Raw genomic sequence first — 26,492 nt, 5'->3', positions numbered from 1 at the left:
CAACTCATGTGGTGAAATACAGGGGACAAGGTTTAAGCAGGGTAATTCTTACCCTTGCATAAGTAAACATTTATGGATGCAAGACTGAAGTGTTCCTCTATGTTTAACTGAGGAAAAGCAGGGGCCCCTGAGTATCAGCAATTTGGGAAATACTGCAACAGGCTAGGATTCTGACATTGCAGACACAGACTGTTCAGTCCTCTCCGTCAACCATTGCTTGCTTCCTATCAGAGAAAGAAGTTTGGGATGCAAAATGCAATGTAGTCTATCCCTAGATCAACTCCCATCTTCCTACTCTGTCTAATAATCAGCAGAGATCTTTGTGTACACTTTAGATTTCCTGCTAATGATTCATTAACGTACAGGACAGAATGAACAGTCAAGAACATTCTCTTTCTTCATATTGTTAAAGCTATGTTTATTTAACAAAAAAATAAAAGAAAAGAAAGAACACAATGATTTTCTCAGGCAACCCAAATTTGGCATCAAAAAAGGCTGAATCATATAAATGATGCAAAGAGCACAGATCTGTATAATTATCATATTTTGCATAATTTATTCTGAAATATTGCCGGGTTGTATAATTTGGGAGAGGGGCAATGAGCTAAATTGGGCACTAATGACTAGCCTCCAAGTACTGTTAATCCTATCCAGCCAGTTTTCCAGCTTTCAGTAAGCACTGACCACACATTTCAAACATACCTTCAAAGCTATGAGGACTGGAAATTTGTTTTTAAAAGAGAAGAAAACTGAGATTTTTTAAAGAACCATTTTGTACACCTGGTGCTACATCATTAATTGTCCCTGCCCCTACACACACACACACACACACACACACACACACACGTCTCCCCTGTAGAATTATGGCATTCACACAGCTCTGCTCACTTGGTTTCATTTCTAATGTGATGCCCTTTAATGTCTCCTCCATCAATTGGAATATAGTAATAGAAGATTATGGCTTATCCATTGGCCATAACAAGTATATAAAACATACACAACTGTAGGAATATACATTTCTATGCCCAAATGAACATCAGTGCTTTTGACCAATACATTGTGAAGTCCCTGTTAAGGTATATCTGATATGATATATCACTTTTTCCACTTGCCGGGGTGGGTGGGGTGGGAGAGGAAATGTACCACCCAAAAAATAGGACAACAGAGGACACTGATTTGGAGAACATTTCCAGATGCATATTTAGAAATGACTGCTATAATTTCAACAGAAATATAATGCATCTCACCACACTAGGGAAGAGGGTGAACAGGTGACCTATGTGCCAGCTAACTGTAGATGGGCAACTTCAAGGCCCCTGCTCTTTCTTCTTGAACTTTAACTTTAAACCACATTTGGACCAGAAAGTTCTTCAAATAGAGGACTGTCCTCTAAAATAGGACATATGGCCACCCTACATGAGATGCCAGTTCAGCCACAAAGAAGAACAGTTTATGCTAAAATGCTCTCTCGCACATTGCCTTGATTCTACAGGGCAAGAAACAAAGCCAGGCTTAAGATTTGGCACCCAAATCTACTGAAAAGCTTCCCTGTTGTGTGGAGAAGGACTGGTTGGATAATCTCATGTACTGCATCAGTTGCACTAAAATAACATGCATGTGAATATTTGCACACCACATGGTGTTACTGTGTCTATTATTATTAGCATTTATATCCCACCTTTTTTCCTCCAAGGAACCCAAGGTGGCATATATAATCCTCCTCGTCCTCTCCATTTTATCCTCACAAAAACAACCCTTTGAGGTAGGTTGGGCTGAGAGTCTGTGACTGGCCCAAAGTCACCCAGTGGGTTTCTATGGCCAAGTGAGGACTAGAACCCAGATCTCCCACCTCCTAGTTCAACACTTTAGCCACTACACCACACTGGCTCTGTTATGTTCCTGCACTCCAGTGCATGAATGCCAGTGAGCAGGTGTGTGCCCCCCAAAACCCAACACGGCCTCTCATGGGAGCTGTAGAGCCTCAGTGTGTAGCTAATAATGTAGGCAAGCCTTCCAGAATCTAGTGTCCTCATATATGTTGGAATACAACTCCCATTATCCCCAGCAGCCTGTAGTCAAACCTATCTTGAGGGCCCAAGATGGGGAAGTCTGGCTTAGGCAGAAGACTAGTCCTTCACCATGCTCTGATTGCATTTCTACCTTTTGGGGGTTGAGGAGAAACAACAAAGAATCACAAGCAAGGAGATCCGAGCCACTAAACCCTCTTGTCCCAAACAGAGTGCTCAGCCACAAAAGGCTATCCTCCCTCTTTATCCCTGCAAGTTTCTCAGCAAGGTCCACCTAGAAACTTGACATTATTCCATTATCATCTGTGTATAGAAGACTGGTTTCATGATGTCAGGTGCTTGTGCATAATTTTGAAGGCATCCAAGTAAGTTCTTCTGAGGTTTTTGTTTGGCAAAAGGGAACTAAACTGCAAACAAAAGGAGCTATTCCCAAACTCTTTGTTTTCTGAATCACTGGCTCTCCAAAATAATCCTGTTAGGTAAGACCCAGAAAAAACAGAACAAAACAGAACACTTGAAAGAAAGACCAATGATGCACAAGAACACTATACTGTAGGCAGGGAGAAGGAGTGGGTAGGTCTTACTTTTTGAAATTAACACAGAGAGAGAGAGAGCTTCTAGAACAGAAGTATTGAAAGAGTAGCAAAATACCTATTGAGAATGAAGAGGTTGCTCCCCCAAAATAAATCCTTTCCAAATACTTCAAAGCGGAAAGGGCACTGAAGGCATGCCAAGGAAAACTTTCCAAAACAGTTCTAAGAATACTTGCTCAGTCATCACCATAGTATACAAAGGCAATATGTGATCATGATGCTTGAGAATTACCGTCTTCATCACCTCCTACTCAGATAGGATGGTTATGCAAAAAATAGCTTCATGCCTCCATTGGTGACGCTACTCAGCTCTTTGGGATCTAATGACCCAGTTCGCACATCACAATCCCAGGTTTAAAAAATATATATCCTGGGTTGATGTGACATGCAAACTTGGCCAGTGACTCATAACTAATAATACACTGTACAACCTTCATCCAAAACTTGGAAGTGCATGAAGGCAGCAATAGACTAATACTGCTGCCTCGCTTGAAATCATAGATTGCTCCTTTTGCAAGTTAGCCAAAGCTGGAACACTCAAAGGCTGAACACTGAATTCTTGGGTACAATTGTTGGCAGGGGAGGATGGGGGTTGTAGTCCAACACATATGGAAGATGCCGGGATGAGTGAAGGTTTCATAAATCACAATAGCAAAACTGGAGAGCAAGGCCTTTCCATGTGCTGTTAAAGAGGAATGAATACCTTAGTCCAGGAAATGCAGCTTTACTGATTAAATAACACTTTACAGAACAACCAGTACAACTGGGAAAGCACAAAATGCTATTCTGTGTTTTTTGTGCAGTACTCAGCTTCCTGAGAAGTTTCTTTTTTCAAAGTATCTTTCTTATCAATCCTTATGATTACAAAAAATATTTTTAGCCCTTCAGTTTTAAAAATTGATTTAGCACATTTTTAGATCTTTGTCATGCTGCTGGCATTGATCTACTTTGGTTTTATCCTGTTTTAAACTTTATGGTTTTATTTTACTATGACCCTGTAAGCCATGGTTAGGCTGTTAACCCTTTGCAACAGTGGTTAGTGAGCATGTTTAAACCATGGTTATGTACCCACTATGGTTAGGAATGGTTCATACAACACCCTAAGCCATAGCATTTATCTCAAAACATTTAACCATCATGGTTTAGCAAGTTGTCTGAACAAAACCTATGTCATTTTATTTTATGATTCTAAGCTTTGTCATGTAAACTGCCCAGAGAGTTTTGGCTAATGGAAGGAATAGAAATGTAATAAACAGAGCTTCAGGGCCTTGCTATTTCTTCCCTGTGTCTAGCAGTAGCAGAATAAATCATGCAAAATAATAGAATTGGGCAATTTGCATAATTGATGCAGGTTGCAGAATTCAGCTTTTTTTAGTGCAGAAATATATATAAATGATTTGGTTTGCAAAACTGAGCAGAGTACAGCATCCTTGCTTGGCAGATTGACGAAACATTAAGATAAATCCATACTACGATAAGAGAAGGGGCTTTACAGATCGGACTATGGTGCCATGGTTTTCACGATGATGCACACTGGACTGTGTTAACCCAGTCATTTCAAATGGTAATTGTCCATTTGCATCCTACCCTGAATTGTCAATTTCTCAAATCGGACTATGGTGCCATGGTTTTCATGATGATGCACACTGGACTGTGTTAACCCAGTCATTTCAAATAGTAATTGTCCATTTGCATCCTACCCTGAATTGTCAATTTCTCAAAACCTCATAGCTTCCTTTTGTTTGCAGATTTGGTCATGCCACTTCCACAGTGCAAGGTTTTGCTTTCTATCTCAATGATTAAATTTTGTTGAAGCTTATATATAATTATATATCCATTTGATGTGTATTCATTGATATGGATATATGCAAATCTATATATGTATATTAAAATGTTTCTCTTCCCACTTTTTATATTTTTGTTGAAATTTCACCATAAAAATGAATACATTTTAAAATACAATGTAACGAATCGCTCTGAAATCCAATCTATCCTGCAAAGCTACTAATGATGAGGAGTAAGTGGACCAAAGGCGAGAAACATGCATCCTTTGCCCCTCACTCACACATTACTTATTTTCTGTAATGGCCCAACTTTCTTGCTCAGCAATACAAAGATAAAAATAGGACTTTGCTCCATGCAGGCCTTTCCTGCCGACGAAATTATCAAAGGAATGCACTGATCTCCAGCCCTCCAGTACACGACAGGCTTCCACACAGGTCAAAAGAGGACAACTTCCATATGCGTGGGTGGGGAGGGAAGGAATTGGAAAGGGCTGGCCTTGGTGACGTCTCAATGTCATATGCAAATTATGGCAACGTCACCACAGGCTTCCAATCCCAGGCAACCAATGGGAGCAGAGATCAACCCTTAATCTTAATCCGCTGCCGAAGAAACAAATAACAAAAGAGGCAAAGACAAGGGAAGGCTAAGAAGAGAAACTGACTAACCGGAGCGACTGTTTATCCTCTCCCGGGTCTAGAAAATGGGATGTCTGTTTGTCACTTTAGCCACAAACCTGCCCTTTGTTCCCTTTTAACTACGTAAAAAGGTGGGAAGAAGAAACACCTCCCAAAGCTGACGAAGTGGGCTCTAGTTCACCAAAGCTTAATATGCCACAACAACATAAATCTGTTAAGTCTTTTTTAAAGAGCCGCAACGCAAGGCCCCTTGTTGGTGTTACCGACCCACTTTGACACCCACCGAAGACTGGCGGATGGATGTGTTGCTGCAGATCCTTTCCTTCCTTCCTGGCCCTCCGCTGCACCCTGATCCACAAGTCCACGCACGGCTTATATTTCCAAAACCAGAGACGGTCCTGTAAACGTCTGACGCCCCCTTGCAAAAGATTCACCCAAGGGAGAAACCCTAAGCCTGCCCAAACAAAACAGCAACAAGCAAAAAAGAAAAGAGAAAGAATAGGGAGAAATCAAGTCTGCATTTTGCTTTAATATGAACCCATCTTACTGCCATACATAGCGGTAGCTGGCGGGGTTGCAGTGGAGAACTAACTGCCTTTCATTGCTACCGCCTGGCTCACAAGGAAACAGCTGAAGGAAAAAGCAGCGGTGGCCAGCCAGGCCCCCACCCCACCCCGCGCGCCTCTGATCTGCAGTTAATGATGATGAACATTTTCCATTCGCCATCGCCTGTTATGACCTCAATGAGCCAATGCTCCGCACAAACAAGGAGATGTGTTTTGCCTTTTCTTCCTCCTTCCCTTCCTTTCCCCGCTCCTTCGAATTATTATTTGCACTATCAATATTTGCAACATTTTTTGTTGTTGCTGCTGTTGCTGCTCCTTGTCGCCAAAGAAAGTCAAGACAAAAGGCCTTTCCTGCATTTTAAGCGAAGAAAGAGAGTCAATTACAATCGAATCAGATGCCGAGCCCCTGCGCATTATTATTTCTGGCGATCTCTGAAGAGTCTTTTGTTTCATACCAAAGCCCTTCACAAATAGAACGATAATGACTTTTAAAAGGGGGAGGGGAGAGATTATGCAATTATTTACATTAGAGGACCTGGTTTTAAAATGCGGTGTTGGAACTCTTAAAAAGCTGTGCTGAGATTATTATATCCATACACCCATATACCCATATTCATTAGCAAGACAGAACAGGAGACTTCATCCTTCCCAGACCCAGAATGCCCGTGAATCTCTCCCTTGTGACTCTAGAGGCCAGGGCATTCTTGCTTCTAAACTAAAAACAAAGATCTTTCCTTCCTGATGTGAATATATTTTCCTACCACAAAATAATGTATTCGTTATTGCCCTGCCAACCAGAGGACGAAATCACAACGCGTCCATAACATCATATCCAGAACCATATAGCGAAGCACCCAGCCGCATAGAGAATGCCAGATACAAAGAGGGGTTTAAAAGGACACACCAGAAGGGGAATCGATATCAGACCTGAATGCCACATGCCATTAAAACACACACACACACACACACACACACACACACACACACACACACACACACACACACAGAGACCCTGCAAGTAAAGGGATGGGCTCTTAAAACATCAACGACAGATAGATATAGAAAAACCAAAACACTACGTGCGAAATGTGTGTTGTGTGTGTACACATTACACGGAGTGTTTTCGTTCGACACAAAGAGATGATGGTTTTCAAGTTTGAAAATAAATCAGCCGCACCGGGGGTCGGTGGGTGGGAGAAAGCAGCACTTACCTTGCCTTTAATGTCATCAAATGTTTTGTAAACAACGCCACACGTACACATACACACGGGGAGAAAACCCACAAGGTTTTTTGTTTCGTAATTTGTTTAAAAAAGCACCAGCTTTAGGCAAAGTCCGTGAGGTAGTTTTAATTGAAATCAACCAAGCTCAATCATAGAAATGATTATTTAAAATAAAATAAAAAGACAACCCCCCGCCCCCCAAAAAAAGATGCTTGGAGAGGTGGTGGTGGTGATGTAAATGGTGACTCCGATCTTCTCAGAAGATATGCACCATTGCAAATTGCATGCAGCTGCCCTCGCGTCCGGACGCCTTTCCTCCCCCGGCAGTAGTCTTAGTCTTATTATTTTTCTGTTATTGCTGAATCCCCAGTTGATCTCGGCTCAGAAATTAGAACGTTCAAACAGCTGATTGTGGCGTCACAAAGGGGCCCGCCCGCTGCCGGAGTGGCCTCCGCTCGCAGTGGCCAATGAGAGGTAGCCAACGGCTGGAAGGCGGAGCTTTGGGAGAAGCGGTGGGGGCAGTTCTGAGCGCTCCACGTGAGCGCTGGACCCGTGGAAGGTTTTAATGCTGCTGGATACACCAGCGTGGACTGGGGGTGTTGCTCGCGGGAGACAGAGGACGGAAAAAGAAGGGCACACTTCTCCCCGAGAAGCCTTAGGGGCGGATGGAATAAAAGCTTTCCCCCTTTCCCTTGAGTCCTGAAGTCTAAGTGGGGGGGGGGGGTATCAAAAAAGCTCTCTTCCTCCCGCACGCGAGAGGGGCAACTAGGGGGGCAACTTTTCAAAATAAAAGCAGTTGCTACACGTTTGCGCTGTGGAATCGACTCGATTATTGTGCAATCCCATGCATGTTGATACAGAAAAAGAATCCTACAACTCCCAGCATTCTTCAGCCAGCCATGTTGACTGGGGAATGCTGGGAGTTGTAGGACTTCTTCCTATCTGAACATGCATAGGATTGTGTTCTTGATGAAGTACACCAGCCTTCACCAATCTAGTATCCTTCAGATGTGTTGGTCTACAGCTCCCATTAGTCCCACTTGTACTGGCTAGGAATGATGGAATTTGTAGTCTAGCACTTCTGGAGGGCGCCCAGCTGAGGAAGCCTGAAGTATAGAAACAGCAGTCCATTGTGATATGTCTTGTGTGGCTGCAAAGTTCTTACAGAAAGATTTGTCAACTGATACACAGGTCTTGCCTACCTTTGAGCATTAATTGAATTGTCTCAGTTCATGCTTTTTGCAGCTTGATGCCATTCTTCCGCCCCTACTGTTTAGATTTTCTCTCTTTCTCTGTGTGTGTCTGGCTGCATTGTGTATGTATGCCTACACCTGCTAATGGAACATAATGTTTCATGCAGCTGATGGAAGTGGACGATAGCCCACAAAAGCTTGTGGCATAATGTTCACTTAAAGGCGCTGTAAGACTGTGTACAGTGCTGATTGGTTGATTCCTTGTGATGTCATGAGGATACTTCCCCCTCCTTTTCCAAAGCAGTTTTTTTCCAATTTTTTTAAAAAATGAGTTATGTTTTGTTCTTTTCTTTAAAAAAAAAAAAAGGGGGGGTGGAGTGAACATTCCATTGAATGAATATCTGCCCTGTGCTTCAACTTTTTGTTCTAATGATGGGCAACCCATCCTGGAATATGGTGAAAGGAGGAGCAAGATGATGGACTGAGCTAACATTCAGGCTGGCATTCCAAATGCAGGAGGAAGTTGGCAAGTGTAAGCTGCAGCTCCTGTTTTCCAGCAGACACTGAAAATATGCCCTCTGAGATAAGGTGCACACAGTCTCTCCTCTGCCACAACCTGGGCGTCAACAAAAGCAGATGCACAGTCTGTAGCAATTCCCCTAAAAAGGGGAAACCAAAGCTTGCATTCAAATTGCAAAATCAATTCTGCCTTAATCTCAGTCTCGACAGAGAAATCTGGAAACCCCACAAATTTCTGTCTCTCAAGTGAATGCACACAAACACCCCAAAGACATAACAGATTGTGGCATAAACAGACCCAGTCGCATCTCATACACAACACATCTTTTAGCCTTTCAGGGGCCACAAGGCTCATCTGTTGCTTTTGGTGTAACAGGCTCCAGACGTTGGGTCCGCCCTCCTCTCCGGTGGAAGTGGTCTTCCTATCGTAGTGCGAAAGGGTTTCAGCTAAAAACAGCCGAAGAGCCAAGGAGTGGCAGAAGAGATAAAAATGAGGTTTGCCTGTTTAAAAAGACAATGAAGAGAGTAATAAGTAGGAGATCTGTTGCCATAGAGCAGCCTTCCCAAGCTAGTGCTTTCCCGAAGTGCCAGACTGCAACTTGCATCATTCCTAGGTTGGGAATGATGGGACTTGGATCCCAACATATCTGGAGGACACCAGGTTGGGGGGAGGCTGTCACAGAGAAAGACTGTTCGGTATTGGGAAGAGGTTGCCTTGTAGAGCTTCCAGTGTAGGGTGCAATCCCATACATGTCTAGACAGAAAAGAGTCCTACAATTCCCAGTGTGTCCTAGCCAGCCCTGCTGGCTGGAGAATGCTAGGAGTTGTAGGACTTTTTTGTGTCTAAACATGCAGAGGATTGTGCCCTTAACAGTGTGGCTGAAGGGGTTCATCCACCTCTTGGGTTTTTCAGTCTGTACGTTATTGAAGAGAGTAACCTAAGTTCAGTAATTCAGGTAAGCCATGGTGAGTCCTTACTAGCCTCCAGGAGTGTTTCCAAGCAGAGGGCTCCTAGTGCTACCAACACGAAGGCATTATGCAGCTGTTTCATATATTTTTGTCTTGTAAGGGATTTTTTGCTGGAAGAAAGGAGTGGTTGGAAAACATGGGAGGGTTACAAGTGGAAGATGCCATCTGGATCCCTCCTAAAACTCTATGAATGAGGCAGGACAATGGTGCAGCAAAAACTTTGTCTGGAAACGTCCTAACTCTTTTCTTTTAGCAAGGGATCTCAAGCCAGCTTTGAGAATGGTAGAAATCATGGATCCTACTCAGCATTCCCCCCTCCCCCGCCATTCAATCTCAAATCCCTCTTACCTTGCAATGGAACGTGCATTAGAGAGGGCTAGCTTATCTACAAAAACATGTATGTTAGCAAAATATTTTAAGTAATTGGCTTAATCACAACATAAATACAGCTAATTTGGCATTTCTCTGTGCCCCATCATTGGAATCCTTGCATTGAAATTAATGGGCATCATGTGAGAAAATTAAATAAGATTGCTGGTGTTTATGTGGTTACATTATGTCCAATAATGCTACTTTGCTCTTTCATAACATATCTTAATTGTAGAATCTTGGTTGTAAAAAAGTTAAGCATTGCAACTTCCTCCTGATGTCTAAGGGCATTTCATAAACCCTCCCTCCCCACATGAAAATAATATTGATGATGATAATAGGGCAGAGATTGAAGTCAAAATATTAATCACAGAAAAAGCAGCCCAAAGAAAGCAGAAATTCTGGTTTCAGTAAACCTATAGTGGTGGAGAGTGGCAGCCTAAGCTGTCTTTGACTATGTGTTCTTTGTTAATGCTTGCTGTGTTCTGCACTATGGGAAACTCTGTAAATGCATTTGCACTGTTTGTTCTTTGCTCCTGTGATGCACATTTTCAAAGGATGTTGAATCTCTTGGCAAGAATTGGCATTTTGACCAAAGCCCAACAAGGTTTTTGACTGCCCTGATGAAACTGGGTGATGGCATCCCACTGTGAAGCAGGTCTGTGCTCTGGAATCCCATAGGATGCTGGGTGGGTTGGGAGAGCCATCCTAATAGAGAAATAGTGTGAAAGACTTGGCTAAGACACTGCCTGCTGCATAGGAATTGCCTGACTTGGCTGCCCGGTCTGATTGTAAGGCTGGGCCAGCCCTAGCTATAGAAGGCAGTGTGGAGGGGACTTTGCATAAGGCCGCTTCCTATGCTTCATTTTCATGGAGAGAGGCTGTAGCTCAGTGGTAAGACATTTGCTTTGCATGCAAAAGGTCACTGGTTCAATCCCTGGCCTCTCTAGGTAGGACTAGGAAAGAATCCTGCCTGAAACCCTGGATAGGCGCTGCCAGTCAGTGTTGACAGTACTCTGCTAGATGGACCAATGATCTGACCCAGTATAAGGTAGCTTCCTATGTTCCTCTCTGTTGAGGCTCCTAGTGGCTGCATCATGTAATCCAAGTCTTGCATCCCAGCATCCAGTGCAATATCAGCAGGCAGCACCCTGGGCTGCATCTCTAGGGCCTGGTTTAGACAACTCGCTAAACCATGCTGCTTAACCACAGCAGCATGGTTTAGCGTGTTGTCTGAACCAGGCATAGGACTGCATGCTCCTGCTTCATTTAACTGTTGAACTTTCCAACTAAGATTGTAGTGCCTGAATTTGCTTTCCTTTTCCCCCTCCTCCTCCTCCCTCCCAATCCCCTTTCCTTTTGTGTCATGTCTTTTAGATTGTAAGCCTGTGGGCAGGGACTGTCAAGAAATACTTTTGTCAGCTGCCGTGAGAGCCTTTTTTGGCTGAATGGCGGCATAAAAATCCTTAAATAAATAAATAAATAAATAAGTTTAAAAATCTTGCCACCTCAAATGATAACTGCGGTTTGCTTGTGCAACCAGACTCTTCCCCTCCTCCTCTCCATCACTGTAGGAGCTAGATATTGCTCTTTTTAAAACATGGAAGCTTGAAATGCGAAGAATTCCAGTGCCAGGTATGCACAAACATTTGTGCAGCAAACCTGCACAGAATACTCATCATGCTGATGGGCAGGCCTCAGCAAATTTTGCAAAACAGACTCCAAATTCTGCTGAAAAAGAGAGAGGAATTATGTGCCTAGAAGAGATCAGGCAAACTGGATAACGCAAAAGACTGGGGTGCTGGTAGCTGTTTTGGAAATACTGGGTCACACGTGGAAGCTCTTGGAGGTCCAACCGAGGGCATTTTCGGACGGATGGTGCTTAGTGCTACCAATCAAAAAGCATTGTGCAACTATTTATTCTTTCCTGCCTTAACAGATTTTCTCTGGTAAAGAAAAAGAAAAAAGGAGGAAGAAGCAGTGGGAAAACATGGGAGGGTTGTAAATGGAAGACAGTAATGTCTGGATTCCCCATCAAATTCCGTGAATCAGGCACAACGACTGCATGATAAAAGCCCAGTCTGGAAGTGCCTCTAGTAAGTGCTGGCAGATGGATTCTAGTGCCTATATTGAGACTGAAAGGACTCAGCAGGGATTTGGTGAAAAAGAAAAGCTATAACCCACCCCCCACCCCGATGATTAAGGATGGGTGAATTGTGTTTGCTGCTATTTGAAAGTAATCCACTAGGTTCAAATTAATCCTGGACAAGCCTGCCCATCCACCCATCACTAAGCCTGGACTGAATGCAATGATGACCATTGAGGATTTGCCTAACCTGTGCTGTCAGGCCTACAAAGGAAGGAGGAAGAGGAGAGCTTGCTTTTTCTTCCTCTGTAGCAGATTTCCTGAGGTCTTCTGTTCTGAATTAGGTTGATGTCCATCAGGAACTGGCATCGGTATGCCAAGCCTCAGCCCAGACTTAGTGAAGTCCTGCCCCTTTTGGGACGGAAGGAAGAAGTGTTGTCTGAAGCTAGCTAGAGGTTGGCATTGTGTATCTGTGAACTCTGGCTCAGCTGACACTAGCCTAGAGCAACCTTCCCTAAAGTTGTGCTCCCCAGATGTGTTGGACTGCAACTCTCATCATTGCCTGCCATTGGCAATGTTGGCTGGGAATGATGGGAGTTGCAGTCCAGCACATCTGGAGGGCACCAGATTGGGGAAGGTGGCCTAGAGAGTTGCTTCCTGTAGTCCCTACCCATGTTGATCAGTCCCATACCCAAACTATGCAGTGTGATGATGTCATGGCACAGTATGGACAGTGTGTAATGGCTCTGTCCATTTCCCAGTTCACACTATGTTGTGACTTGAATACACCAGCCTTAATTGACCTGTATACATGCATAGCTGCAATCACTTAATGGGCCAGTTCGCACGACAGACACGACAGCCCTCCATGGGTTGTTTAATCCTTGGTGAGGCTGTGCTGTGTGCTGGCTGCCATTTTGCAGATTCAACCCATGACTGGGGTCGTCATGTTGTGTGAATCTGGCTACCATGGATTATGCAAGGTTTAAACTCCCATATAACCCTACAACAGACAATGGGTTATGCAAAGTTCTTTAACTCTCACATAACCCATGATTGCCAGATTCGTACAACATAAGGCCCCTTCAGGTTGAATAGGCAAAATGGCACCCATGCAGGGCCAGCGCTACCATTAGGCCAACTAGGCAGCCGCCTAGGGCACAAACCTCAGAGGCGTGCAGTACTGACCTTTAAGGCTCACAGTTTTATACAAATTAGCTGTTTTAAGGAAAAAAAACATAATAAGTTTTGTGCTTTATAATTTTTCTACAAAACATATGTACTTAAAAAACAAAGTTGGCAATTTTTTTTGGTGGGGGTGCAAGTAACTCACCTTGCCTAGGGTGCAAAATAGTCTGGCATCGGCCCTGCACCCATGGGCGCTGCAGCTCTTTGTGGGTTAAATAATCCACAGTGAGCTGCGGTGCATCATGTGAACCAGTTCATTGTACAGAATCCTTTCATGAAGCCATGTTGTTGTTTGTTAGAACTGGGGAGGGTTAAATTCAACCCTATGCTTTTTCTTCCGAACAGTGAATTGGTGCTATCACTGACTGGGGCCACAGTGAGTCAAATCATTATGATTCCATCATGGTAACACCATGTCTTCTGCATTTATACCTCAAAGGACACAATGACATAATGTGGAATAAAAAGCAGGAAATAACACTATGAAAGCGGTATATGGAATGTGTAATGTGTCCCAACAGTTATCAGTGCACTTCAATACTGCTACAAAGCAGTAGTGTAAATCTAGCCTGGGTCTGGATGATTGTGATGCGGGAAGAAGCTATCATGGCTTTTCCCACCCGCTTCCTCTCGCATTCCATTTGCATAATCCCCTGCGATGCAGCACGGGTTGGTGTGTCATCTGACTTCGTACCCACCCTAAACCCGCAATGTGCAGTAGAGGTCGTGGGATGGGTACAAAGCTACCCCTGCCAACCCGTGCTGCATCACCAGGGACTATGCAAATAGCGGTCATACATGCGGCATGTGCAATGGCTGGGGAGAAGCCACAATGTTTTCTTCCCCTGTCATGATCATCCAAACACAGCCACTGACTTTCTCAATAGATTACATGCCGGAAGTTCCAGCAGCTGGAATAGGAGAGGAACCACACCCCCGGCCCTTGCTTGCGCATGAAGTTTATTTATTTATGTTCATGTTTCTAGAATTCTTTCCTGCCTGTGGCTTAGGATGTTAAAAATATTTAAAAGTACATCATAACAGAATATAAAAACAGGCAAGACACAGCACTCCCCACCCCCACCTCTAACTAAGCTAAAAAAAAAATGCAGTACAAATTACAATGGAGAGCCAAAGGAAAGTCAAGTCAGGCCAGATGAAATAAAATAGTCTTAAGAGTTTGTCAGAAAGGTTGCCATATAGAGGCTCTGGAGGAGAGAGTTCTACAACTTTGGCACCACTACCAAAAAGGCCCTGTTCTGCATCGCCAAATGCACTACTGAAGGCAGCAGAGCAGTTCTTCATCCAATGGATATTATTGCAGAAGCTTAATTCCATGCAGAGATCATGAAATGAGTGCAATGCTCACATAAGTTAAGGAATTCCTTGGTCCACATGTTGTTGGAGCAGATGAAGGATGTAGCAGGTAGCCAATACTCATAGCTAATTGGGTACAAATTATATATTTTCTTTTTAAGAGGTTGACATGAATATAGCTTTTGTGGTCCAAAGCGTGTATGTGTTCAGTCCCCATAGCAATAGCAGTCACATTACCACATTCAAAAGACATTGAGGTATTTATTGAGCCAAATGTATGGTACATCCGTGTGTATGCACAATGCACACACACTTCTTAAATAGCACATAACAAGGATCATGAACTGAACAACAGTGTTATTGACCAAAGATTGCATCATCCGATGAGTCAATGGTTCTATTGTCTTAGAATATTCTTCATCTTTGTATGTGATAGCCGCTTGAATCACTTGATGGTAGACAGCCTGGGTGTGGTGACCTTGCCATTGTAAAGCAGTCTCTATGTTAGTATAAATAAAGACATTAGCTTTATTACATTTTTTCCTCCCATGTGGTGTTCCCCACCCCGTTCAAATTTGTCACTATACAAGGAAGTTGGTTTAAAGACATACCTAATTTATTCATGTGCTGTTGTTGTTTTGCTATTTATTTATTTTTACTGCCTAGGGATCCCAGTAGAGAACTGGCTTGTGATGTTTAAGAAATTGCCATAATAATAAAAACAACAACCACCTGAATTTAGGTGATTAGGACCTGAAGAGACTTGGTTTACAGTATAAATAGCAGAAAGGGAGGTTTCCCCCCCCCTTTAGGGTCATTGCAACCTCTATTGGTAAATTGTCTTGTTGAAAGTTAATCCATATGAGCCCTTCATCTCAACCAAAACATGGTAGTCTTTGGGCTGAACAGCCTCTCTCTCTTAGGTTTGTTTGAAATATCTAGCCTTGAAATCCATATAGCATTTTTTGTCTTACTGTTGTATGCTTGTTATGATTCATTTCCTGCTTTTAGGAATATGGAGCTTTGACCTTGTCAAACCTATCTGGGTGTTACAAAAATATAAATACTAATTAAAATATTGCTATAATGTAGGTACCTTTGGTGTCTTTCAAGGAAGCCAAGAACCCCACTGATGTTTCTCCAGCCTTCTCACAATTAAACAAATTCCTTGAGCCAAGGTGGTAAATTCCTTAGCATCCTGTTCCACATCCTCCATTGCTGATATTGACTTCGAAGTTCTCCCCACATATTTCTCCATGGCTTCCACCTCCATCTCCATGACCAGGTCATTGCTTTTATCCTGAGACAGTTTGGAAACTTGTTGTCATCTCTGTTGGGTGTGGTCTGGAATTTACACGTCTTTGGGCTCTGTGAACATGCAAAGGCTGGTTTCCTCTGCCTATCTCTTATCCTGTATTTTGGGTTTTCCACGCACTCTTCTGAGGGCACCTTTCTCAGCTGCCGGTAAAGGGATCCAAGCCTTCTGTGGATCTTGGCAGAGATAATTATGCTCAGGTGACCAGGATGGAACCTTAACTCTGTCCATTGCTTTGCCTGGATTTGGCTGAGTAACGTTTACATGGTCATGTGAAAGAGGCTCACTGGAAGCAGATCCTGCCTCTTGGACAGACTTAGGCTATTTTGCAGCTGATGTCATCTCTGAAGCTTTGGCTATTCAATTTAGACATGCTGGAGTTTATAGTCCAAATCCTTGTTGGGCATCTGTAGAACCATGCATTGGGATCATCTTGTTTGAGCTATGGAAGAGAAGTTAAAAACATGATGGTTGGGTACTCCTCCACAATGCTAAGCATCATGTCAAACTCAGTGATAGGAGCATGGCCACTTCAAAGTAACATTTGGGAATGGACTGAGCATCATAGGCTAGCATTCCCCAACCTGGGACCCTCCAGATGTGTTGGACTGCATCTCTCATAATTCCCAGCCATTGGTCATGCTGGCTGGGAATTATTGGAATTGCAATCCCAACACAACTGGAAGATGCCAGGTTGAGAAAGGCTGTTCTAGGCAAAGGCAAAGTTGCCTATGGAGAAGTAAAACAACAGAAACAGTTGGGAGTGCAGTCTTACCTGCTTCATTGTTGCAGGTAGATCATTACCATGATCCCAGAATGAACTGGAGCCACTTTAGAAGACCTGTCACAGAGACTGGAGCCACACAGTAAATAAAGTCATCTGATGCAAATTTTCAAGACCTTTCTGATTTGGTAGGTAATTATTTCAAGCAGCTTGATTTAATAACTTTGTTTTGCACATGTTGCTTCTTGGCTCACAGACAACAGGAAGCACAAAGACGTGGAGATTTGCCTCCTTTTACCTGGGGCAGTTCTAGGAGGTGTGTTGCTTCATTCATGTGATATTAACCTTACATCTTCTGTACAATGATCATAAACCTTTTCTATCCGAAAGAGAAGACTGTAGAGCTAGTCTCTCATTCATTATCTGTTCAGTGGTGCTTCTTTTCCCTGCCAACTACACTGTAGAAGAGGAGAGCCATGGATAATTTTAACATCACTAACTTACCTATGAACGTTCATTTGGCCTTTTCAAAATGAGTCAGTGATCTTATGCCCAGTTCTTTGCATGCTTGCTAAAGGAAAATTCTTACCAAGGTCAGAAGGACTTGCTTTCATGGAAGTGTGCATGGGATTTCAGCCTTACTCTCTCTTTTTCTTTGCTGCTGATGTTGTTATTGCTGCTGCTGCTGCTGCTTATGCAATATAAATGCCCATTTTGGTCAGCAACCAAACCTACAGCACTCTCTGTTGAAGGGATGAGCCCACCAGATTCCACTTGTGTCATATGAACATATTGAGAAATCTTCAGTGTGGGAATAGAATCCTATCAGGAAATCTGAAAATATTACGACAGTATCATCACACTCTTCTTCCAAGGAATTCAGGAACGAATGCATGGGTGATCTCCATGTTATCGTCATAACAGCCATGGGGAAATAGAGCAGAGGAGGCTAAGAGAGAGCAACTGGCCCAGGATTACCCAGTGAGCTTTGTGGCTGAGTGGGGATTCAAATCCAGATCTTCCCATTTCAAGCCTGGCATTCTAACCCAGCCCTCCCCAACCTGGCACCCTCCAGCTGGGCTGGACTACAACTCCCATTATCCACAGCCACAATGATCACCATGCTGGTTGCAGTTGTTCTTTATCAAATGTGTGACCTACTAGCAGGAAATCCTGAAGTTTTGTCCAAATCAAAATAAAACCATTTTTATTGGATCTTGATGATGATGAGAAAAGTCATGTGCAGTGGATCACCAAAGACTCAGAACTTAGAAATTTCCTGGGTGAGCATCCCTTAGCCCAGGGACTGAAGGGCATGCTGCTACAGAGTCTTTCCGCCATCACTATTAGACCCTGGGAATCCTCTGGTTCTGCCATCCTAGAGGATGCCAATAGAGCCCAAATTTATGCTATTATGACACCTTCTGAATAATGTAGAGTGCATTTTGTTTCTGTAGCTCCTGTCAGTGTGTACTGCTAATTGGAAAAAGGTGGCGAGTACTGTGTGATGTGTGTGATATAAAATCAACTCCTATAGTAGCGGTACCACCAGTTCTGCAGTGTCAAGAGCTCCTCACACATTTGTCTAACATGGGTGGGCAACTTGTCCTCCAGTTTTTGTCCTACAACTCCCATCATGCCTCATTCTTGGCTCTGCTGTTAGGACTGATGGGAGTTGTAGGCAAAACATCTGGACAGCCACAAGTTGCCTAATCCTAATACATTGCAAGCTTTCCAAATCATAGTGTTTTGCTCAGTAGGGTTAACAGGTTAGACCAGACTGAAAAGGCAATATTGTGGTAAGTCTCACCTCTTTGTAATTCCCTTCATTATAGATTGCCATCCCTTTTCTTTCTGTTGTTTAACATTCTTGTCATGGACTCACTTTATTCAAGTGAAGAGTTTGGTTTTCTTTTCCTGCAAGGAGTGGCAATTTAGACATTGTTGGCTACTTAACCCAAAGGTCCAGCCTTTGGGTGTGTGTTTTTTAAGAAAAATTATCCTGGAAGTTATTTGAAGAGGCAAAAGGAAGCTATAGAAGAAGGGCAGGCAACACCCCAGATGTTTTGGGCTAGAATGGAAGTTCTTCTTCACATAGCCGTAGTTAAATTATGGGATTCACTAATTGAAGATGTAGTGATGGCCGCCAGCTTGGGACAAGGCTTTTAATGTGTCATTGCCTTGCCCTGCTTGCATGATTTTGTGAGCTGTCCACACAGTGTCATCGTGGTCCTACAGCTACCCTGTGATTTCCCTCCGCTTTGCCTGTATTTTTTTCATGAGAACAATCCGTTAATATTTTCTGGTGCATCATAGTACCACAAAGAACTGCTGGTGTGATTCCTCTTTTCCAAGACCTCGTGGCATTTCTGTGGGGACGTGGTTGTGATGTTCACTGCGATGTTTCTGAAAGTGTGTGTCCACGTAGCACGATTTCTCTCTCCTTTGTGTTATTTCATTTCCGGTTGGCATAATATAAATATGGCTGTTTTCCATTATTATTAATTATTTGGATAGCGCAGTACTTGCGCACTTCTGGAGTTAACTCCTTTCAGAAATGCACATTTGCAAACTTCCACAGTAATAGCCTTGCACAATTCTTCCTCATTTTTTTTTTTTAAAAAGGTGTATGTACGCACAGGTGAATTGTCTCACCTGCATGCACGCCTGCAGTGGGAGATGGAAGTGGGCGAAGAGAAATGGTCGTGGAGCAGTGATGTAGAGATGGTAATGGGGAGGGGATGAAAGGTATTAATAATAATAATAATAATAATAATAATAATAATAATAATAATAATATTTACTTATATAGCGCTATCAATTTTCATGGTGCTGTACAGAACAAAATAAAACAAAATACAAAACACCCTGCCATATGGCTTACATTCTAAAATCACAGTAACAAACAAACAGGGAGGGGAAAGGCCAACCAGCATGGGGGACAATAAAACAAATAATAAAACTAGTATTGTCACACGACAGATTATAAGCTTTTGAGAAAAGAAATGTTTACAAATAAGGTAGGTGTGCGGATAGGAGTTCTCATTACATACCGGGTGGGGACAGGGGGGAATTTTCAGCAGTGTGCTTGATACTGTGAAATTTCACATTTACAGGAAAAAATGAATATAATGAACCGTATCCACAAGAAGGCTGACAAGACAACAAATTCATGTGGGATAAAGCTATCAATGGCTACTATTCCCGATGGCTATATGCTACCTCCAGTATAAGAGGCACTCTGCCTCTTTATACCACTTGCTGAGAAACGTCAGTGGGAAGTTGCTGTTGACCTTGTGCCCCTCACAGGCATCTGTTTGGCCACTGTGAGAACAGAAGGTTGGACTAGATAGACCTTTGGTCTGATTCAGCATGTGACTTCTTAGGTTCTTATGTTATTGGGTCACCTACTCAATGCTCAGTATAATCTAAACTGCAAAAATACAGTAAAAAGCATGGGTGAACAACTTGTTGCCCTCCAGCTGTTTTGGCTTCAAAGTGCCATCAGCCCTAGTCAGCATAGGCAATAACCGGGGATGATGGGAGTTGTAGACCCAGGGGAGGCAAGTGACTCCAATGTCAGTGAATCTGCCCCAGGTATAGCTCCTTTCGAGTTCTGACTAAAACCTGGAGTGGATTCACCACCCACTGACATTGGAGCCACCTGCCTTGGTATAAAGACAGGTTAGCAAGAGCAGCTTTTACTTAGGGTGACCATATGAAAAGGAGGACCAGGCTCCTGTATCTTTAACAGTTGTATTAAAAAGGGAATTTCAGCAGGTGTCATTTGTATAAATGGAGAACCTGGTGAAATTTCCTCTTCATCACACCAGTTAAAGCTGCAGGTGCCCTGCCCTCTTTTAAATCTGGTCACTCTAGTATAGCTCCTGCAGCTTTAACTGTTGTGATGAAGAGGGAATTTCACCAGGTTCTCTGACACCTGTTGAAATTCCTTTCTCTATGCAACTGTTAAAGATACAGGAGCCCTGTCCTCCTTTTCATATGATCACCCTACTTTTACTAGACCTGTTTGGGAAGATTACAGCTGATTTTAATCGCTGATGCTTGAAACTTGGGGGGCATTCATCATTTGGTCTGACACCTCCCTACCCTGGGATACACACACTATTGATTGAAGGAAGTTCATCTGCCCGGGAAGGCCTGGGAATTTGGACTAAAATGCCAGGAGTGGAATGGAAGGAGCCCTGGCTATGAGACATTGGCCTTGAAAACATCTTGGGTTTCAGGTAGTGAAATACTGCTCTCCTTTTGCAGTGTGGGGAAAACAGATGGCTAAAGATGGCTAGAGATAACTGATTTTTTAATTTTTGAAATTGTGGCTCACCAGAAAGTGAGTGTGGTACAAAAATTCAGCTTTCTGAGTTTTCTGCTTTCTCTTCTGGCTTCTGAACCCCACTGCTGTTTGTCAGTTGCTAGTACATGTGTGCATAAAGCAGGGAGGAAACTATATTGGTCTCCCTGTGACTTTGTGATAAACATCTGTTAAGAGCGTTATCTAAGAAGCTGTAAAAGAAAAAAACATGCATGCCCTAGCAAGACTAAATTTATCAGCCTCTTAGGCCCAGGGTTGTGTGTTCTTTAAGTGAAAGGGCATACTGTCCCTTCCCCTAAGCTGCTGCTGCTGCTTCTAGCTTCTCATCCTCCACCATTCCAGATTTAAAGAGAACACTAAAATGGCTTGGTTCAGCTGTTTATAAGAGCTATTTGTAGTGCAATGGCTCTGATACAACTCTTTCCTCTGCCATGATTTCAGGAGCTTCGCTAAAGCCACTGATTCTCTCCCAGATTCCATCTGCAACAAGACACCTTTACAAGGCTGTTGTTTAACGATTACTGAAATGATGCATGTGAACTATAAGAGCCTGGGTGTCAGGTCTTGACTTTCCAACACTGAGGCTCAGGTTTCAGTAAGGCTGTGTGATGTAATGGTTAGATCGCTGCACTAGGAGTAGGGAGAACTGAGTTTAAATCCACACTCAGTCAGAGTGACCTTGGACCCATCACTTGCTCTCAGCCTAGCCTTCCTCTTGTGAAGTACAAAGGGAGAAAGAACTAAGTCTGTCACAGTGATCTCCCTGGAGAAAGGATGGGATAAAAATGCAATAAACAATTAAGTACTTTGAATGCTCCATAGTGCTATGCAATAGGGGTGTGTGTGTATATGTATGTACACACACACACACACACACACTCTCCACGCACATAACATATGTAATAAATGATTGATATTATCTTGAGCGTTGTCTCAATACTGTTTTTTACAGTGCCTTGCATAAGTATTTGTACTTTTCCACATGTTGTTGTGTTACAACCTGGAATTAAAATGGAGTTAATTAGAATTTCTTCTCACTGAGCTCCTCAAAATAGCCAATAATGGCAAAGTGAGAAAAGAATCTACATGTTTTACAAAATGATTTACAAATAATTGCATAAATATTCACTGCCTGTTCTGTGACACCCCTAAATAAGCTCTGATGCAGCCAACTGCCTTCAGAAGTCACTTTTTTTCTTAAAGGCAAACATTTATAGTATATTCAATCATAAAGGACATTATGAAGCAATCTGAATGTGGTAGGACTCCCAGTGCCACTGCTTGTCTCTGTCCCTTCATACCGCAGGAGGAAGGAGCCAGAGCCGAGCAGGGAGCATCTGTGAGCCACCCACCTGGCTGGGGAGCATGCATGGCGAGACATTAAGGTGTGCCTGGGCACATATGGCACACACCCTGTGCACGCCTATGAGTGGCAGCATCGTGTTGTGGGGATGCTTGACTGGGAAGCTGGTCAGGATTGAGGGCAAGATGGATGGCGCCAAATGCAGGGCAATTGTATAGGAAAACCTGTTTCAGTCTGCAAGGGACCTGGGACTGTGGCAGAGGTTCACCATCCAGCAGGACAGTGATCCTGAACACATAGTCAGTGTTACACTGGAGTGGTTTAAAAACAAGAACCTGAATGTCTTAGAATGGCCTAAATCTCAGGCCTCAATCCAATTGAGAATCTGTGGCAAGACTTGAAAATTGCTGTTTACCAACAGTTCCTGTCTAGCCTGACAGAGCTTGAGCAATTTCGTCAAGAAGAATGGGCAAATATTGCAGGATCCAATCTGGTTGAGCCTTACCTCCAAAGTCTCACAGCTGTAATTGCTGCCAAAGGTGCTTCAACCAAGTATTGACTCAGTGTGTGTGTGTGTAAATACTTATGCAACCAACAAATGCTCGTTTGCTTTTTTTTTTAATTAACTTTTGTGCCACAATAAAAATATTTTGCACCTTCAGAGTGTTAAGTACGTTGTGTAAATCAAATGGTAAATCTGCCAATTAATTCCATTTTAATTCCAGGTTGGAACACAACAAAATGTGGGCAAGTCAAAGGTGTTGTGTGTGAATACTTACGCAAGGCACTGTAATGATGCACTTGCCTGACTTACTTTGAGTATTACTGATGGGGGAGTGAGGGGGGAAAGAGTACAGACAATGGCTGCATTCCAACGATATAGCCTTGTGCACATAAGCAGAGTTATGGCAACGAATGCCACGCGCATGGAATTCCATCTGCCATCAGCAGCAGCAGGGGGCTTATGCTTGTGAAGGGCTTTGGGTCACAGCCCATCCTGTACATGTCAATCATTTCCTGCTCATCCACAGCAAGAGTTCGGACCTCTCTATTAATAGTCTTTTTGTAAAAATGGCAAATGCTGACATGCACAGCTATGTTCTGGTGTGTGTGTGTGTGTGTGTGTGTGTGTGTAAACTAACCAGAGCCACGTCTGGGTTACTGTGAATGACAGGAATGACCTTCAGTGTCCACACACTATGCCTGTGAGAGACCCACCTGTTACGATTATCTTGCAGAAAAGGTGTTGGTTGATCAAAGACAAAAAGGGGAGAAAATGAAGCTAGCAATGTCAGTTACCTTCATTCTTGTTGGTGAATATAGAATTTGTGATGATCAACATGTTAAACTGCAAACGTGTCTAGTGGCGGCTGGTGGCTCCAAAATCAGTGGGGTAGGGAATCCATTCCAGGTTTTAGTCAGAACTCTAAAGAAGCTATTCTGACTGAATCCCAGAGAGGATTCACTGTCCCACTGACATCAGAGCCAGCAGCCTCCTCTGAATGTATCTCTATTTATCCATCTATCTGCACTCTAGCAGCAAGAGACAACTGTAAGCAATCTGCCTTATACAAAGTCACACCACTAGGTAAGTATCGCCTACCCTGATGAGCAGCTTTCCAGGCAGGATTTTTTCCAGCTCTACCTAGAGATGGCGAGGTTTGAACCTGGGAACTTTTGCATGCAAAGTGAGTGTTCTGCCATTGAGCTACAACTTTTCCCTGGTTCCGGAAGATTAATCACCTTGGGAGAGGGATTAATCACCTGTAGGCGATTTCAAATCTCTCTGGTCCTGGAGCCAGCTGCTACCTTTAATTCTATATAGGTAGTACCTGATCTCAAAAGTCTTCATCTGGATCGAGTGCTGCACAGGATTCTCTCTCTCTCTCGGGAAATGTTTTTTTTAAAGTATGCAAATGGGCCTTTAATTAAAGATAGTAACTTAGGATATTTAATATTGACAAGTGTTTATATGGCATGTATCCCAGTGTCATCTAAGCACATTTTTGAAATCCTACATACTAACAGAAAATACATTCCCTAATTGTGGATTCTTATGTGGGCAAAATAGTGCTGTCCACACACAAGGGGAAGGTTATCAGCAGGCTTGGGGAAAACCCTAAGGTTTGCAGAAGTACAAATAACCCAATGGGATCTGAGCATGCTCTATGGGCCAGCAGACTCCACTCTCCACAATAGAGCAGAACATCACACAGAGAACCTGAGCAGGCAGGAATATAGTTGAGATCAACTCCACTGGCCATAGGGAATGATACAGGAAGCTGAAAGGACGGGGTGTGTTCTTGTAGTGAAAACAGATCAGTTTGCAGGAAAGGGGAAATAATCCTTTTGTTAAGCATCCCCATTCTGTTTCCAGGGCTCAGTGGGATACACATTTCTCCTTTTCTCCCTCGTGTCCTTGTAGTATGTAGTTGTGGCAATTGGAAGAGCCCAGATGGCCAAGTCTGATTAATCAAAGCTTCAGCTTTAATCTGCAAGCAAACCATAAATCGGTTAATCACACAGATTAGTCGATTTTAATGTCTTCCACTGAAGGGTTGTTGAGTTTTGCCTGTCCAAGCCTTGCTACTCATCTATGGTACAATAAGGGGTCCCTACACTGCGCAGACTGCCCCAATTTTTAATGGGCAGGGAAGTGAGCCATGTGATGTCAGAGGATAGGGAAAGCATTACCACACATTATAGAGCAGGGGTGGGTAAAGGTCAGGCACGTCTGATCTATATCTGGGGGCCCTCCGAGTGCCTGCTCCGAGAGACACTTGGACAGTGGCAGAGGACCTTTTCAGTGGTGGCCCTTTGACATCCCCACTTAGGCCTGCCTGATGACAAGTTTACACTGTCCTCTACTCCCAGGCATTTAACGACATATGATGCGGCATATGATGAGGCACATGCCTGCCATCTAAACAGGTCTAGTATTCTATTGAAACTGATTTTAGTTGTCTAAATTTTTACATTTTATCTATTTATAGTTTTATGCTGCATCCCCCCGCTGCATTTTCTCTTATGAACTGTTGTAAACCACCCTCAGAGCTTCAACTATTGGGACATATAGAAATGAAATAAACAAACAAATAAAACTTTGTTTTTTACTAGAACCCTAAGATCTACCAGCCAGAACCAGGTTCAAAAGATATATACCTAGGCCAGGTTTATTGTACTTGTTTACAAAGCTTCAAACAACTCAGGCCCTGGATATTTCAAAGTTCACCTTAGTCCTCTACTGGCTTGCTCAGTTGCTGCGCTCATCAGGAGATAGCCTCCTGGTAGTACCCAAGGTTTTGGAGACTCGGGCCATCATTGCTTGGAATAGGGCCTTTTGTGTCATAGCCACCCCTTCTGAGGTTTTGGCACCTGTTAAAAACATTACTTTTCGTACAGGTATTCTAAGTAAGGTACCTATGTCCTTAACATTGCATAGAAATTTTGGTAATATAAGTGATTCATAAATGTTGTTGTTATTGCATTTATATCTCACCTTTTTTTTCCTATTAAGGAACCCAAGGCAGCGTACATAATCCTCATCCTCCTCTCCACTTTATCCTCACAACAACCCTGTGAGGTGGGTGGGGCTGAGAGTCTGAGCCTGGCCCAAAGTCACCCAGTGGGTTTCCATGGCTGAGTGGGGACTAGAACCTGGATCTCCCGACTCCCAGTCCATCACTTTAGCCACTGCACCACACTGGCTCTCAATAAATAAATAAACTGAACTCAGCTCACAGTTCATACATCCACTCCTCCTGGTTACCCCCAAATCTGATCAACTGAAAATGACGCTGCTCTCTAGTTGGTAGGGCTTGCTCTCTCAGCTACCTCATTCCCAAATCTTCTGGCCATTTGGGATGCTTCAGAGAGCGGGCTCCTGGCTCTTTCAATCAAAGAACATTGCAGCTCTTCCATCTTTCCCTCTGTAATGGATATTTTGTGATAGGAACAAAGGTGGAGGGAACGGTGGAAAAACACGGGAAGATTACAAATAGAAGGCATGAAGTCTGGACACCCCACCCTAAAATTCTGTAACAATAACAGCATCCTATGGAAGTAGGCTAGGTGCTACTATTAAACTCCTGCCCTGAATTGACACATCCATAGCTATCTCCTATTCTGTTAATCTTCTGCTTTTCTATTATTTACTCTTTACCTTTAAAAGCCTCAGGGCACGGAACAATTCCCTGCAATGAATCACTCCATTTTCTGTATATTTCCTGGTTGGAAATTTTCGTAGGTGGAAACATGTCAACTGTACCAATTTGAAATTTGAGTCTTTTGTTTCTAGTTTTGTAATCTAATGCTTTCAACCAGGCCAGGCTGTTTTGTAAACCAGTT

At 43.1% G+C, this 26,492-nt stretch overlaps 2 protein-coding genes across 5 annotated transcripts in view; both read right to left on the bottom strand.

The window, feature by feature from the left end:
- TP53INP2 (tumor protein p53 inducible nuclear protein 2) overlaps window positions 1–7,220 on the bottom strand; it is a 38,040-nt gene extending 30,820 nt beyond the window's left edge. For all 4 annotated transcript variants that reach the window (XM_063145289.1, XM_063145297.1, XM_063145305.1 and 1 more), the window contains exon 1: window positions 6,818–7,220. The gene's annotated coding sequence lies outside the window, so the exon portion shown is untranslated. The remainder of the gene's footprint in view (window positions 1–6,817) is intronic.
- The window catches only part of DYNLRB1 (dynein light chain roadblock-type 1), a 545,722-nt gene that overhangs the window by 328,990 nt on the left and 190,240 nt on the right, over window positions 1–26,492 (bottom strand). The gene's annotated exons all lie outside the window — the stretch shown is intronic.

Source organism: Elgaria multicarinata, chromosome 1 (genome assembly GCF_023053635.1).
Source record: "Elgaria multicarinata webbii isolate HBS135686 ecotype San Diego chromosome 1, rElgMul1.1.pri, whole genome shotgun sequence".
NCBI classification, from domain to species: domain Eukaryota; kingdom Metazoa; phylum Chordata; class Lepidosauria; order Squamata; family Anguidae; genus Elgaria; species Elgaria multicarinata.
The sequence above is the reverse complement of the archived record's forward strand: the minus strand, read 5'-3'. Positions and strand labels throughout refer to the sequence as shown.